Below are 17,721 nucleotides of genomic sequence, written 5' to 3' on the forward strand. Positions count from 1 at the left end.
TTCTGTGGCTGCAGATCTGAATTCAGGAATCCAGGATGTCAATGAGCAGCTACAAGGCACTCTGAGGGGGAAAAGGTGAACAGCCAGTGATCATGGTCCACATGGTATCAATTACACAGATAGAAAGAGAGATGCAGCTTTGTAATCAAAATTCAGGGTGCTTAGTAGGAAATTAGTTAGAGATCAAAAGTAGTAATCTTCATATTACTCCGGTAACATACACAAAATAGGACAAATTTAGGAATAGCAGGACATTGGGAGGGATTCTGGAGAAGTGACCTGTACAGTATGGATGTATTGTGCACAAACAGAGCTAGGACCAATTTTGTTCCAGGACAATTTGCCAAAGAATGGAGAAGGTTTAAATAAACTTGACTCGGGTATGGGTAGAGTCGTAGAATGGGGCTTTAAATATTCAAATATTGTCTGGGATAGTGGAAGTACAAAGGGTAGAAAGGGAAGAGAGCTCCTAGAATGTGTTTAGGAAAACATTCTAAAGCTGAAAATCACATAACACCAGGTTATAGTCCAACAGGTTTAATTGGAAGCACACTAGCTTTCGGAGCGACGCTCCTTCATTCTAAAGCTGTACATTTTTAGTCTAAACAGAAAGGAAGCACTGTGAGACATTCTTCCTAGGAATAAGCTGGATCAAGTATTAATAGGGGAATATTTAGGGAACAGTTGGCCTAAGGCTTATATTGACAATGGAAAATGACAAGGAACAATCAATGGCAATATGAGAAAACATTCAGATCTGGAATGCATAATTTAGAGTGTGGTTAAAGCAGTTTCAATCAAGTCATTCAAGAGAGAATTAGATTGCTAGAGCAGGTGGTGGGGTAGTGATAATATCATAGACGAGTAACAACTAGTCCTCAGCTAATGGATTTGGGACATGGCTCAAATCCCAACAAGGCAGATGGTTAAAATTTGAATTCAATGTTTTAAAAAAAGGAATTGAAACAATGCTAGTATATGGTACCACATAACTTTCATCAATTGTTTTTAAAAACCTATATGATTAGCTAAAATCTATCAAGCCAGATCATAACAATGATTTGTTTGTACAGTATGGCATGGTGGCTCAGTGGTTAGCATTATGGACCAGTGCCTCACAGTGCCAGGAACTGAGGCTTGATCCCAGCCTTGGACAATGGTCTGTGTGGAGTTTGCACATTCTCCCCATGACTGTGAGAGTTTCCTCTGGGTGCTCTGGTTTCCTCCCACAATCTAAAGATGGGCAGTTTAGGTGGGTTGGCCATACTAAATCCAGTGTACAGGGATGTGTAGGTCGGATGTATTAGCCATGGAAAATGTGGGGTTACAAGGATAGGGTAGAGGATAGGTCAGGATGGGATGCCTTTCAGAGGGTCAGTGAGGACTTGATGGGCTGAATGGCTTGCTTCCACACTGTAGGGATTCTATGTATTCTCATAATTGGGATCTTAACAGGTAATTTGAGCAAAACGAAGTTCAAACATACAATCTTCATGACTTTCTGACTATTATTTTCAGTGTATAGAAATTATAGGACTATTATTAATTGTAGAAATTAAGGGTAAGTGTCTGCAGGTGGAGGGATCTTATTGGATAATCACTTACTCACATATTAGGAGACACCCCTTCTGTGACCAATAGGTGGTGTAGGGCATTGTGATTTAAGTTTCGAATGCAATTTGATTTTCATTCCATTGTTCTTTAATGGCTAGTTCTTCCAGTTAATTTGATCACAGTATTAAGAGATCTCCTTCCTTCCGTCATTTACAAAGTAGGTGCAATGTATTATCTCCAAAATATTTTAATTTGGTAAGTTTCTGTTCATGTTTTGATTGTTTTACAATGTTCCTTTAAAGTGTGCTATGGACCAGGCCAGTCATCCTCAAAACATTACAAGTGGCCTTTGCTAGTTGTTTTAAGGAGGTATAATGTGAATAATCCAGGAGTGATGCAGTTGGTCAAACCACTTAGTTTCAAATAAAACAGAATTTATTGACAAGATTACCAAATGAAACACAAACAAAACAGAACAGAATACAGAACTACTTAACTTATCCAAAAACCCAACAGATCAATGCTGTTCTAAATACTTGCAACAATCCCCATAAACACCCCTTGGCACAAAGAGTAAAATCAAACACAGGATCTTACAGGAGAGAGGTCAGAGAGAGAGAAACATCAGCCCGCTTCTTTGGTATCCAGCAGCCTTTTCACATGACTGCTAAAAACCAAACTAAACCAAACCAAACCAGAGAAAGTAAGAGCTGGGAGAACTGGCCACTCCCCTTTCATTGTACAAGTGTTATTTTTTCAAAAACTTAAAAGCTGTTGCCTGAGGCATTATCTGTTAGCTAAAATCAAACTGGTCCTAAAACCTTAGACTTTTCAGAGTCAGTGGCTTTTATGACCTCACTGAAAAAGAAAATCAAGAACAACTTAATCTAGTTAAAGGAGCAGCTTCGTCACAACTACCACCACTAATTAGTTTTATTTCATTAATTTGGTTATTACTACCTTTACTGGTTCTCAAAAAGAGTATAAAACTCTTCTTTCTGTAGCCAATAGACACCACAGTGACTGAAGTACAATGTCATTCACCCACCCCCAAATAGTTATGCTAGTTTGATAGGTATCCTTAAAGTTTTCTTTAATATTCATTCACAGGATGCAGGTGTCACTGACTAGAACACCATTTATTGTTCCAAACTGCCGTTGAGAAACTTAAAACCAACACGATCATTCTAAAAGATGAGAGACTTAACAAACAATCCAAGTCTTTTTCAATCTATAATTTCAGTTGCATCACATTGTAAGCTTTTGCTATAAATCCTGTGTTTTACAATCTTATACTCCGCAAACACCCGATGAAGGAGCAGCGCTCCGAAAGCTAGTGCTTCCAAATAATCCTGAAATGTCTCTGTTATTTCAATCCTCTGTCTTCTTTTGGTTAGGTAATCATCTATTCATGCCCCAACTCCCTGGGCAGTTATCAAATATCCTTATATATGGTACATGTTTGCAACAATTGTAACTCAATCAGACAGCTGGTTCTCATAGTTCCCTAATTGGGGCTGTTAATCTGGTCCAATTGGGGAGACTTGGCTGACATAAAGGTGCACTGAGCCCGTGGAATACCTGACTCAATGTGGGGCCGTGCTATTGTCAAAGGCTATGCATTTGTAAATAAAAGGTGATTGGTGATTGGATGTCTGCCTCTAATGAGTTATTTCACTTATTAAACATCTTCTGCAACTCCAAATATATTTACTGCATCTCCTTTAACTATCTTTGCTGTTTTAGATCCTCAGAAAATTCTGATAAATTTGGTAGGCATGGTTTTCCCTTTGTGAAGACATGCTGACTCTGCTTCAAAATATTATGTATTTCTGAGTGCTCTGCTTTTACATCCTTTGTAATAGATTCTGACATTTTTCCCACTGACAGACACCTGTGGAGTTCAGCTATTTTCTCCATGTTTTGAGCAAAGCTGTAATAAGATCTGGAGGCAAGTAGTCCTAGTGAAACTCAAACTGTTTCATTGAGTAGGTTATTGCTGAGCAAATGTCATGACTGCACTGTCAATGACCCTTTCCATCACTTTGCCGATGATGGAGTACATACTGTTGTGGGCAATAATCAGCTGAGTTGGATTTATCTTGGCTTTTGTGGAAAGATCATACCATGGCAATTTTCCACAGTCATGTAGATGTCTATGTGTAACTATGTTGGAATAGCTTGGCTGGAGGGAAGGCTAGTGCTGGAACACAAGTCTTCATTATTGTTGTGAGAATGCTGTCATAGTTCACAACTTTTTCAGTAATTGATGCCTTCAGTCATTTTTTGATTTCACATTCTTGAGGATAGGGGCATTTGAGGAGCTATGCTGTTGTGAAGTTGGGTAGAGTAATTGTAGATTGGGAGACAGGAAGTTAGAATTTAGTGCTTGTCAAATTGTAAAATGCTGGGGGGGTGGGGTAAAAGCATTGCATGGTCCCTTTAAAAGATGGTGCTGTTCAGTGCTTAGAGATTTAAAATGGATGCCTGAGAGCAGCAGCTTGAATGTTTGCTTAAAAGTACGCAGCCAGCACCTGAATTGAAACATTTGTATCAAAAGATTAGATTTTAGATTACTTACAGTGTGGAAACAGGCCCTTCGGCCCAACAAGTCCACACCGACCCGCCGAAGCGTAACCCACCCAGACCCATTCCTTTACATTTACCCCTTCACCTAACACTACGGGCAATTTAGCATGGCCAAACCTGCACATTTTTGGATTGTGGGAGGAAACCGGAGCACCCAGAGGAAACACACGCAGACACGGCGAGAATGTGCAAACTCCACACAGTCGCCTGAGGCGGGAATTGAACCCGGGTCTCTGGCGCTGTGAGGCAGCAGTGCTAACCACTGTGCCACTGTGTCGCCCACTAAAAGGCTGTACAGTTCTCAGGCAAAGCATCAGTTACTGTCAAGTCAACTGTCTTTTGAATTTAATCAATCAATTTGAACCAGGTACTTAGATACTAAAAACCTGTTAAATTTAAATCTGATGGTTTTGACAACATAGGACCAATCCTATTGTAAGAAATATTGGTATGTCATCAAGGGAATAAAAGAAGGGGGTAGCTGGACAAAGACCCCAAAGTAAGCTGTCATCCGCCAGAGCTAATGGCCCTCAGCTCTCTCTCTCACAAAGAAAGCACCATCTAAATAATAATGGTACTAATGATGGAGATGGCACAGAAGAGAAGGCACAGAATTTCCAGAACACGTAACCTGGCTGTAACTTCAAGAGACTAAACTCTATTTTTTTATATGAGAGACTTGTATTTATTGGAACTGTATACCATTAGAATCTTGCTTTATTCAGGAATGGTTAGTAGAAGGGATTTATTCAGTTTGTTAATAGTTTAGTTAATTTGTTCATTGTTAGAGTTAGATGAATAGTTACTTGTTGATTTTAAAGTGAGTGTTGGAATTATTTTAACCACTAGAAGTTGCTAAAGAGTAGGTTACACCACTTTTCACACTCCTTTTACAGATTGTAGATGAGGTGCTCCGTGTTTTGGTTTTAATTCTCAGAGGGGGTTCAACCCCCTCTTTATAACAATACCATCCTGGTAATTGTGCAAATGTTTGCCATCATTCAGAGCTGGATTTGTTAGGACTGCGCACCTTAGATCTAATTCATTGCTTTTTAGATTGCTTAGCCCTGTTGATCATATGATGTTTATTCTTTTTGTCATTCCTGTATCAGACCTTCAAGTCATTGATATCAAACTTTTAGCCAGGCCTGGTGTTGCTCTAGACATGTCCTCTTGCATATTTCACTGAACTTGCAAACTTCCTTGCTTGCTGGTATTGGTAGGCAGGTGGAATATACAATGCCATGAGGCTGTAGATTGGTTGGACACAATTTTGCTGCTGCTCATGGCTGACAGCACCTCCACAGATGTCCAGTTTTGCACTGCTAGATATGTTTAAACGCTGTCCCATTAAGTCAAACAATACAATGAATTGTACACTCAATGTAAAGATAGAACTTTTTCTCCACAAGGATATTATGGTGGTCATTCCTACCAATGCTGTCCTCAACAGATTCACAAGGGTAAGGTCAGTTGGTTTTCCCCTCTTGTTGATTCTCTCACTAGCTATTGCAAACTTAGATTAACAGTTGTGTTCAACTCAATATGTGCTGGTGCTATTGAGTACTGAAGTTCCCAACAGATAGGTTCTATGGCATTGCCACCATCAATGTTCCTTCTAACTGGTGTTCAACATGAAGACTACTGATTATCAGCAGAAGGGAACAGGGCCAGCAGGTGATAATCAGCAGAAGGGTTCTTCCCCCAGATTTGGCCTGCTGCCATAAGACTTCATTAATTTCTTAATAGAAATGTAGCAAATGGAAGCAGGAGTAGGCTATTTGGTTCATTGAGCTTGTCCTGCCATTCAATGCGATCATTTCTGATTTTCTCTCAAATCCTGTTCTCCCCACATCCCTTGACCCCTGTAGTGTGTAGAAATCTATTTATTTCTTGAAAATACATTTGGTGGCTTGGCCTCCACAGGCTACTGTGGTACAGAATTCAACAGTTCACCATCCTCTAAGTTATGAAAGTTCTCTTCATCTCAATCTGAAATGGCCTAACGCACAACCTGAATTTGAGGCCTTCCATGACCGATAGGTTCTAGACCCTCAGTTGAGGAAATATTATCCCTATATCTAAAACTGTAGAGAATCCTTTAGGTATGGTTTCAACAAGACCCTCTACAGCTGCAGTAAGACTTCCATGCTCCACTATAGTCAAACTCTGAGAATGAAGACCAACATACTATTTGCCTTCCTAACTGCTTGATGCACCTGCATTCTTATTTTCAGTGACTGATGTACAAGGATACACTGGCTTCTTTGCACAAGAACATTTAAATAGAACTCCACCATTCTGTTTTTTTTCTACCAAAGTGGACAATTTCATACTTCTCCATGTCCTACTGCATCTGCAATTATTCAACTTGTTTAAATTTTCCTGAAGCCTCATTACATTCTGCTCACTACTCTCAATCTGCGTCATCAGCAAACCTGGAAATATTACATTTGATTCCCTTATTCAAATTATTGTTAATATATTGTGCTGTGGTAATCAAGCACTGATCTCTGCAGTACTCCAGTCATCAAATGATCATTGTTTAATGAACAAGAGCACAAAGGAGATATCTTTTTTTTGTATCAGTTGGGTGCCAGAGGGTTGAATACACCAGTTGTCCTGGAATTATTATTTGATTTTGATCAGTTTCTGTTAAAGGTTTTTTGTTTTTTGTTATTGTGTTCCTTTGGGGCTATTCATTAACTTTAATTGGTATATTGAAAATATATTTTAAAAATACCTCAGACATATTCCCCTTCAATGAGTTTTAAATAGGTAATGTGGTCATTTTTTTCTGGTTTACTCAAAAGAATTTGAAGAGACATAAGTTGATAAGTGAGTCCTCCAATCTTCCATGGAGAATACAGGGTGGAGGATGTTGTACATAGCAGTCCCATGTCATAAGTATTAAGGTGGTTCATGAATTCTCAGACTGATTATCACTTCTTTGGCCTTAAAAAGTCCATGTTCCAAGTGTTTATATGTTGTGTACGTTTGCAGCCCTGCTTGGTAACTTGAAGGGGCTGCTCTAAATATAATGGAACAAGATTTTCAGGTTGTAATGCTACACTATATAGTCATCTTCTTAGTTCATAGTACTTTTCTTTTAGCTGCCAGGCTGAATAGATCATTTCAATTGTAGATCTTCTTGTTCTTCAATCACACTGGGATTCAGGGAGAAACATTCAGCCAAGATCTACCATCTGATAAGTGCGACCCTCAGGCACACCTTCCCATGATGATCTGTAGGGAGATGGCATTGATAATTAATGCAATTGCTACAGTTCTTCTTGTTCTTGTACACGGTCACAATATTTGCATTACACAAAAGCACTGTCCTTGCCTTTAGCAGACACAGACGTTTCTACAGATATTGTAGGTTTGCCAGTTTCCTGTGCTTGAGGAGTTCGGGTGTTGCAGCATCAGCATCTTGAGTTTGGCCCATTACTAGCCAGCTAATAGCTTTGCAAACTGCCTCCATTGAGGGTTTGAAATGCAGTTTTGCTAAAAGCACTGTCCAGATTTTCCATGTTCTCTATACATTATAGATGTAGTTTGTGTTTCACCTCATCTTTCCCAACTGTCTATACAGTTTTGGATGTAGGTTTGCTCGCTGAGCTTGAAGGTTTATTTCCAGATGTTTCATCACCCTACTAGGTAACGTCTACAGTGGAACGCAGGCGAAGCACTGCCGAAAATTCCTGCTTTCTATTTATATATTTGGGTTTCTTTGGGTTGGTGATGTCAATTCTTGTGGTGAAGTCACTTCCTGTTCCTTTCTCAGGGGGTGGTAGATGGGGTCTAATTCGGTGGGTTTGCTGATAGAGTTCTGGTTGGAATGCCATGCTTCGAGGAATTCTCGTGTGTGTCTTTGTTTGATTTGTCCACACAACAAACTGCCATTCCTAGATGTCACAGCAAACAGCCAATGGGGAACTTCAAACCAGCATCTTCAGGAAAGCAACACATACAGACCAAGTATTGAACTACAGAAGCAATCACCCCAACATCCACAAACGAAGGTGCATCAGAACATTACTTCAACGAGCCAACGCACACTGCAGCACAGAGGAACTACGCAGAGCAAAGGAAAATCATCTATACCGTGTATTAAAAAAGGATTGGGTACCCAATGAAGACAGTCTGCCAATTTCTCAGCAACAAACCCAAACAAGCAGACAAGACACGTCCAGAAACCCTAGCCACCCTCCCCTACAGACAACTAGCAAAACTAATGTAATTTACAAAATACCGTGCAAGGACTACATTAGACAAACAGGCAGAAAACTAGCCACCAGGATACATGAACACCAACTAGCCACAAAAAGACATGACCCTCTCTCACTAGTATCCTTACATATGGATGAGGAAGGACACCATTTCGACTGGGCATCAGTTTAAGATAAGAGGGGAAAGAATAAATGGGAATCTGAGGGGCAACTTCTTACACAGAGGATGGTATGCATATGGAATGAGCTGTCAGCAGAAATGGTTGAAGCAGGTACATTAACAACATTTAGAGTCATAGAGTTTAAAAGGTATTTGGATAGGAAAGGTTTAGAAGGATATGGGCCAAGTGCAGGTAAGTGGGGTTAGGGTGAATGGACATTTTGGTCGGCATGGACCAGTGTGGGCCAAAGGGCCTGTCTCCGTGCTGTAGGACTCTTGATGACTCCAAAATCCAATATGACTCCTCTTAGGAACTGAAGAGGACTGGAAAAATGATGGATTTTATGCTGCAGAATAGATAGGGAAGGTGCCACAGCCAGACACAAGGAGTGCCAAAGATAGGAGAGAAAAGATACAGCTGATGATGATTAGGTGTCAATAGGAGAAACTAGGTCTGCTTTACTGGATGTAAACACATGAAAAGAAGACATTGGAGAGAGGGGTTACTCAATGGAATACAGAGTTCATGGTCTGATGTTGTTGAACTCTAATATTAAAATCCTGAATACTGTAAAGTACCCAAATGAAAAATGAATAGCTGGTTCGAGTCATAGAGCAAGCACAGAAACAGACTTTTCGGTTCAAGCCATCCATGCTAATCAGGTATCCTAAATAAATCTAGTCCCATTTGTCAGCATTTGACCTATATCCCTGTAAACCCTTCCTATTCATATACCCATCCTGATGCCTTTAAAATGTTCTAATTGTACCAGCCTCCACCACTTTCACGCAGAGGATGGTGTGTGTATGGAATGAGTTGCCAAATGAAAAGTTGTCCCTTATAAATCTTTACCCTCTCACTTTAAACCTATGCCCTCTAATTTTGGACGCCCCACTGCAGAGAAACATTTTGTATACTTACCATATACATGCTCCTCATGAATTTATAAACCTCTAAAAGGTCACCCCTCAGCCTCTGACTCTCCAGGGAAAATAGCCCCAGCCTCAACCTATCCCTATAGCTCAAACCCTCCAACCCTGGCAACATATTTGTAAATCTTTTCTGAATCCTTTCAAGTTTCACAACATCCTTTCTATAGCAGAGAGACCAGAATTACCCACAGTACTCATTAGGTTTCACTGGAACACTGCAAGAAGGTTTGGATAGAAACGTTAAACACAAGGGTGTGCTGGTGTATTGGAATGGCAAGTGAAGGATTGGACTGGATCTTTCTTGTGGACAGAGCCTATTTCACACAGTGATCACGCAGTCTGTGTTTGGTTTTGTCAATGTAGAGGATACAATGTGAGCTGTGAATACAGTAGGGAAGATTGAAAGAAGGTAAAATATTTTGATATTTGTGTTCCAGAACCAGCCATGCTCTGGCCAACAGTTACAACATTGGTATCTACTTTATAACACGGAAAATGGCACAGTTATGTCCTGTGCATAGACGCAGACAAATCCAACCCAACCAATTATTGCCTTGTCAGTCTACTACTGAGCATGAGCATCGACGGATGTTTTATTGATAGTGTTATTAAATGGCACTTGCAGAGGAATGCTTTGATTTTCCTTACATCAAAAGGAATGAACTGCAGATGTTTGATGATTGCATCAAGTTAAAGAACATTCCTCAGCTACTGAAGCAGTCCTTGTCCAAATATGGCAAGACCTGGTCAAAATCTAGATTTAGGCTGTTAAGTGGCAAGTAATATTCATGTCACAGAAGTGCCAAGCAATGACAATCTCCAACAAGACAATTTAACTATTGCCCCTGATTAGTAATGGCATTATCATGCCGAGTCCCCCACTATCAACATGCTGGAAGTTATCATTGACCAGAAACTGAACTGGATCAGCCCTATGCATACTGAGGTTACAAGATCAGATAAAACCAGGAATTCTGTGTCAAGTAACTCACCTCCTGTGAATCCATGCCAAATTACTATCTACAAGGCACAAGTCAGGAGTGTGGTGGAATGCATTCCACTTGCCTGGTTGGTTGCAGCTCCTTGGAAAAAATAAGGACTGCAAATACTGGAGTCAGAATTGAAAAGCGTAGCGCTGGAAAAGGACGGCAGGTCAGGCAGCATCCGAAGAGCAAGAGAGTCGACATTTTGGGCAAATGCCCTTCCAACACCTCTAACAACATTCAAGAAGTTTGACACCATTCAGGACAAAGCAGCAATCTAACATATCCTAGGTTAGGCGAGACCAAGGTGAGAGGGGAAAGATTTAAAAATGATCTGAGGGGCAACTGTCACAGTAGGCGGTGCATGTATGAGCGAGGGCTGGCAGGTACAATTACAACATTTAAAAGGCATCTGGATGGATACATCAATAGGAAGAGTTTAGAGGGACATGGGCCAAATGTTGGCTAATGGGATTAGACAAGGGCCATCCTGACTTGGAATTAGAGTATATCGCTTTTCTTTTACTATTACACAATGAAAATCCTAAATGTCCTTCCTAACACCCTGTAGTTGATCTGCAATTGCTTGCTCTGTGTAGCATAGTTGTGTTGTTTGTTTTAAAAACTTCTGACTAATATAGTGCCCTTATCTCAGATGTTCCAAAGTTTCCTTGTGGCATGTTTTAAGCAAGTAAAGGTATAAATTACACAAAGCTTGCGATAGCAGTAAAGATCAAATGGTCTCTGTTCTCACTCATCTTTTCCAAGGACTTAATGCCTAAGGCATGAGGGTCATGCTTCAAGGTCCCTGCCCACATTTGCACTGAAATCCTCAAGTAAATGAAGATGTTGTGGTTTAGGAATTCTACTCGTGTCAAACTCCAGAAAGAATTGGTCTTTCATCATTAGTGGAGCACAATGCTGATCATAGATTAACTGCATATGCTGAGAAGTGGATGAAGAGAACACTTTCAGGTGATGCTTTGTAGAGTTGGGAGCTATAAAATTGTCTACGTTTTTCAAAAACTAGACATTGACTTCTGGTACCCTTCTTCATTGACTGGCTGTAAGAGATAGAACAACTTCAACAGCTGACTGGGGCCAAATGTTCTCAGGTAAAGGGACGGCTGGAAAATGGGAAAACTTTAGAAATTAGATAACCAGAGTCCAGAGAAAGGAAAGGCTAGTAGGTGTAGGGAATGCTGGATGACTGGAGAAATTGAGGGTTTGGTTAAGTAAAAGAAGGAAGCATATGTCAGGTATAGACAGGAGAGATCGAGTGAATATTTAAAAGAGTATAAAGGCAGTAGGAGTATACTAAAGAGGGAAATCAGGAAGGCAAAAAGGGGAAATGAGATAGCTTTGGCAATTAGGGTAAGGAGAATCCAAAGTGTTTTTACAAGAGGCAGATAGGATAAGGACAGTTAAGGGTCTTTTAGATTCGCACATGAATTTGCAAGGAATGGAGGGATATGGACCAAGGGAAGGCAGAAAGGATTAGTTTTATTTTGCATCATGTTTGGCACAACATCGTGGGCCAAAGGGCCTGTTCCTGTGCTGTACTGTTCTATGTTCTAAATACATTAAGTACAAAAGAGTAATTAGGGAGAGAATAGGGCCCCTCAAAGATCAGCAAGGCAGCTGTTGTGTGGAGCCACAGGAGATGGGAGAGATACCAAATGAGATCTGGATGTAGGTTTCCTCACTGAGCTGGAAGGTTCAATTTCAGATGTTTTATCACCATACAAGGTAACATGTTCAGTAAACCTCCGGATTAAGCACTGCTGAAGATTCCTGCTTTCTATTTATATGTTTGGGTTGGTGATGTCAATTCCTATTCTTTTTCTTAGGGGGTGGTAAATGAGGTCCAAATCAATTTGTTTCTTGATAGAGTTCTGGTTGGAATGCCATGCTTCTAGGAATTCTCTCGAGACACGCATAGAACTGGCTCAAAGGTAGGAGACAGAGGGTGGTGGTGGAGGGTTGTTTTTCAGACTATAGGCCTGTGAACAGTGGAGTGCCACAAGGATTGGTGCTGGATCCACTACTTTCCGTTATTTATATAAATGATTTGGATGTGATCATACAAGGTATAGTTAGTAAGTTTGCAAATGATACCAAAATTGGAGGTGTAGTAGACAGTGAAGAAGGTTATGGGCCATTGGGCTAAGGAGCGGCAGATGGAGTTTAATTTAGATAAATGTGAGGTGCTGCATTTTGGAAAAGCAAATCTTAGCAGGACATATACGCTCAGGTCCTGGGGAGTGTTGCTGAACAAATAGACCTTGGATGCAGGTTCATACCTCCTTGAAAGTAGAGTCACAGGTCGGTAGGATAGTGAAGAAGCCGTTTGGTATGCTTTCCTTTATTGGTCAGAGTATTGAGTGAGCAGTTGGGAAGTCATGTTGCAGCTGTACAGGACATTGGCTAAGTCACTTTTGGAATATTTTGTGCAGTTCTGGTCTCTGGGATGTTGTGAAACTTGAATGGGTTCAGGAAAGATTTACAAGGATGTGGCCAGGGTTGGAGGAATTGAGATATACAGAGACGCTGAATAGGCAGGGGCTGCTTTCTGTGGAGCGTTAGAGGCTGAGGGGTGACTTTACAGCGTTTTATAAAATCATGAGGGGCATGGATTGGATAAATAGACAAAGTCTATTCCCTGGAGTGGGGAGTCCAGAAGTACAGGACATAGGTTTAGGTCGAGAGGAGAAGGATATAAAAGGGACTCAAGGGGCAGCTTTTTCAAGCAGAGGGGAGTGTGTGCATGGGATGAGCTGCCAAAGGAAGTAGGTGGTTTGTACAATTGCAACATTTAAAAGGCATCTGGTTGGGTATATAAATAGGAAGGGTTTGGAGGGATATGGGCCAAGTGCTGGTAAATGGGGCTACATTAGGTTGGGATATCTGGTTGTCATGGACGAGTTGGACCGAAGGGTCTGTTTCCATGGTGTACATCTATATGACTCTAAGACCATGTGGCTGAAATCCCGCTAGTTTTTTTTAAAGACTTTGTGGTTGATGGAGGAGATGGAGTTAGTTATATTCAGGATTGAAAATCGATTTTGAAGAATGGTTATAATATTTTTGATGCTGCTGTCAATGCTTTTTCTTACTTTTACATTCTAAAAAATCTAATTTAAAAACCCCTTCGGTTGATTCCCTTTTCACGGATTTTGATAAACTTTCTGTTCATCTGTCTTCAGAAACTGCTGAGTGGTTTCTGTCCTTAGCTTACATTTTCGGCTTCTGAAGAGTTTTATTCTCCAGATTTTCGACAGACGCTTACCGTCAAGTCGTGACCCACACTAAGTCCGACCTGCGTGGACAAATCGCCGCGATGAAAAGGTCCATCGCATGTTCACGGTTGGACGACTCCACCCATCTATTCTCTGTCCTCATTGGGCTAATGTGGCTGCCAATCAATCAAGACATTAGTTGTCAAACACCGACACCTGAACCCCACCTCCATTGCGCTGATTGGAGAATCCTCCCTCGCCCCGCTCCCTTTCCGTGCCAATCTTTGCCCGCTGCTGCACGTCAGGAGGCGAAGGGCGGGGCTGGAAGCGCGAGAACACTCCCCATTCTTCCTCCCTCCCGCCTGAATACGCTCGCGCCGCTTACTATTCCCTGATTGGCAGCTGCTTGCTGTCCCCACCCCCACGAATTAACGGTTGGAGAGGAGGTGGGTCGGGCACGCGGGACTTTGCGTTAGAATTGGTTGGAATTCCTGTCAATAGAAGCAGCCTAGATTTCTGCCCACCCTCACGCCGTCTGTGGTTGCTATTAGCTCAGGCTGTTACGTGAGAGGAAGGGCAATATCTCTCCATATATCTGCTTTCCCTTTTTTTTGCTAGGTTGGGTGAGGTTTTTTTTCCTCCCTTACCAAGCACATCTTTTATTATTACAGGATATGGGAAGGGAGAGGAGACACACATATCCATCCGGGCTCCTGATTCACTGACACTCCATCATCAAGGGATTGTGGACTGATAGAGGGAAGAGGCATTAAAAGAGAGGAAAAAAATCTGAAGGGGAAAATAAATAACAGCATTTAACAGTGACTGGGAGAGGACACAACAGGTACCGTCTGTCTATCTGTATCAGCTTCTGCCGTGGGAACATTGTTGCTGTGTTTGTTGATAAACTTCTGTTGTCAGGTATAAAAGGATAATGGTTGAAGGGGCTACATTTTCTGTATTAAACATTGGACAGATCAGGTACCATTCTGAGATGGAGAAACATCCTTTTCGGGGCTTGTCAGGTGATCTAGTGTGAAAGAAAGGACGATGCTATTCTGCGACCTGGAAGATAGCGTTGAGGGAGTTTGGCCAGGTATTCGATGTGCATGGAAAAGGTCGCTGAGTAATAAATTTACAGGATTGTTGTTTACTCCAGGGAACAAGAGTGAGAGAATTGGCGCTGAGTGTACGTGGAAAGAGAGGTTGCTACCATATTCAGTGATCTGTGGAATGTGATTAAGGGAGCTTGTCGATGGTTGAATATAGAGGAGGATTACCAGGTGTGGCTGTGCTGACAAGATCCTCCACTAATGTAGAGGATGAAGTTAATGCAACATTCTTTGCAAAACTTGTGATTCCGCAATCTAAAAGATACATTCATTTGTTTACCTCCCTTGATGTCATGAAGGCTTGCTGAATATGCAGATCCAAAAGCACCAATAATTCAGTTTCTGCACGAAAGTGTTCATTAATCACATGCTCGTAATGTAATTTTTTCTTTAACCGAGCCACTTTAATGGAATCACTTCATCAGTTAAAAATTGAAGTAGCTTGTCCATAGGCTTACAGTATTTGGAAAAGTACATAGATGTTAGCACTATGAATATTTCAACAACATGGGGTAATAAGAGACTTCATTAATGGCAGTTAAAAGATTGAGGAGTTATGGTTTTTGGTGGAGTTGATTTATACCTAGAAATAACTATAAGGGGATAACCTGGGAATTTAAATCTGAGGAAAACTGGCCAAGATTTACTGTGGATATCTTCTTCCTTTGGTATCCAGGCTACAGGATTCAGTAAATCTCCGTTTTAATCAAATGTCAAAAAGTATGCTTATGTCGGGGTTTATTCAGTGGTTTGCAGTTTAATATGTTAACTACTAACCATAAATGGCTAATTGGGAAACCAAATGTAGCTATTGATTGAAATAAATGAGAAAAAAAGTACAGCCACAGGCATGTCATCACTACTTATTCTTGTGGTATATGCATATGTACTCTAAATGTTATGTGCATTTATTGGCAAAATGGTAAGACAAAAGCAGTGTGTGTGTTGTTGATCATTGTTTGCATTATTCCTCTTGCTTACTGCTTATGGGTTATTTACTAATTATTGTGTGTAATACACATTAAAAACTCCAGCTTTCAATGTTATGGAAGTACCAGCATCTGAATAATGAAAGGGGTCCTGTCCTTCTTTTATGGCCAACTCAACCAATGAAAGATTTCAACAGGAGAAATTAATCCTAACAATAATTGCATAACAACATAATAAAAGGCAATAAACATAAAAATGTTCTAGATGGAGAACAGGGACAGTTTAATTGGGCATAAATGTACAGATGAACACTCTAAGCCACACTCTGAAATTAAAATACCATTTGAAACTGGTGGATAACAACCTAGAATCTTCATTAAGATGCGTTGCACCTGAGACTGAAACATGCCTCTAAGTAAATGTGCACACTTAATATATTGCACGTAGGGGGATTGGTTAGCTCAGTTAGCCAGATGAGTAGAGAGCAGTGCAGAATAAAGCCAACAATGTGCGTTCAATCTCCATACCAACTGTGGTAATTCATGAAGACTTGTTTCCGCACCTTACCTCTCATTTGTGGATTGGTTACCTTAAGCTTTATGTAAACAATTGTTTCTCTAATAGAAAGAGATGCCCATGGTCATTATGGATGGTGTTCTTGTGTATGTTGTGTGTGAGAGACACACATTTTTGCACATGGCTAAACTGGTGAAATGCTAGTTGTGCCTCCAAATCATTGGTAATTTGACTTATGGGATTTTTTTCAAGTAATCAAATTTTATGAATTTAAAAAATCAGATATTTGGTTTTCTTATATTTTGTATTGGGAATGAATGAAAGATTGATATAAAGGCAATTTTGATCATTATAGGACCAATGAACTACCTTCCCAATTTAATATATAGCTTATTAGCAAGTGTCATATTATTGGGGATGGGTGGGAGTTGAGTGGGTTTCAGCAAGGTCTTTTTGGGTTACATTTATGTACGTGACATAAGCAAACTTAGAAGGAATTTCTTTTGTGATGTGGAAAAATGTCAGTTTTGTGATTTGTGCACATATATTAGCTCTATGCAGTAGTTAGAGTCATACCGATGTATAGCACGGAAACAGACTCTTCGGTCCAACTTGTCCATGCTGACCACATATCCCAACCCAATCTAGTCCCACCTGCCAGCACCTGGCCCATATCCCTCTAAATCCTTCCTATGCATATACCCATCCAAATGCCTTTTAAATGTTGTAATTGCACTAGCCTCCACCACTTCCTCTGGCAGCTCATTCCATATATGTATCACCCTCTGCGTGAAAAAGTTGCCCCGGAGATCTCATTTATCTTTCCCCCTCACCCTAACCTATGCCCTCTAATTCTAATTGGAATGGTGTTTTGTTTGGCACAATTTGGAATGGATGATATCATTGACTGTTAAAGACTTTCTTTTCCATCTGCAATGTTAAAAGTGTGACGATAGTCTTGGATTAGTTACTAAAATGCATGGAATTACACAATTCAAATAATTCCATGACATCCCAAAACACTTTACAGACAATGGTGTACTGTTTAACAATTGTGTTTAACAGTTAAGTGCAAGTTACTTTAGTAGGAAAAACTACAGCCAACTTGCATATGGCAACCTTTGACAAACAGCAGTGTAATAATGACTTGATAATTTGCTTGTGATTTTGTTTGAAGGATGAATATTGGCCAGATTACTAGGGATAACTTGTGTGCACCTATTTTGAGGTGCCATGGTAGTTTCCTTTCTCCAATTTAGAGAGCAGTTCATGGTCTCCATTTAATGCCTCATCGAAAATAAAGCACACTCAACAGTACTTGCTCAGTCAGAACATAAATGTGAAGGTAGCCAATACCCCTCAAACCTGCTCCCCAATTTAATAAAATCATGGTTCATCTTCTGCTTCAGCTGCACTTTCCTGTTTATATTCCATTTCTGAGAAACTAAAAATCTGTATACCCTGTACTGACTG

The 17,721-nt window shown here is 40.5% G+C and overlaps 1 protein-coding gene across 2 annotated transcripts in view; it reads left to right on the forward strand.

Annotated features, from left to right (window-relative positions):
- Positions 1–14,274: 14,274 nt before the first annotated feature.
- Positions 14,275–17,721, forward strand: part of zbtb7c (zinc finger and BTB domain containing 7C) — a 244,214-nt gene continuing 240,767 nt past the window's right edge. For both annotated transcript variants that reach the window (XM_087990814.1, XM_043717424.2), the window contains exon 1: positions 14,275–14,534. The gene's annotated coding sequence lies outside the window, so the exon portion shown is untranslated. The remainder of the gene's footprint in view (positions 14,535–17,721) is intronic.

This window comes from Chiloscyllium plagiosum, unplaced genomic scaffold (assembly GCF_037043375.1).
Source record: "Chiloscyllium plagiosum isolate Xiang-an unplaced genomic scaffold, Cpla_swu_hap1 HiC_scaffold_1, whole genome shotgun sequence".
NCBI classification, from domain to species: Eukaryota; Metazoa; Chordata; class Chondrichthyes; order Orectolobiformes; family Hemiscylliidae; genus Chiloscyllium; species Chiloscyllium plagiosum.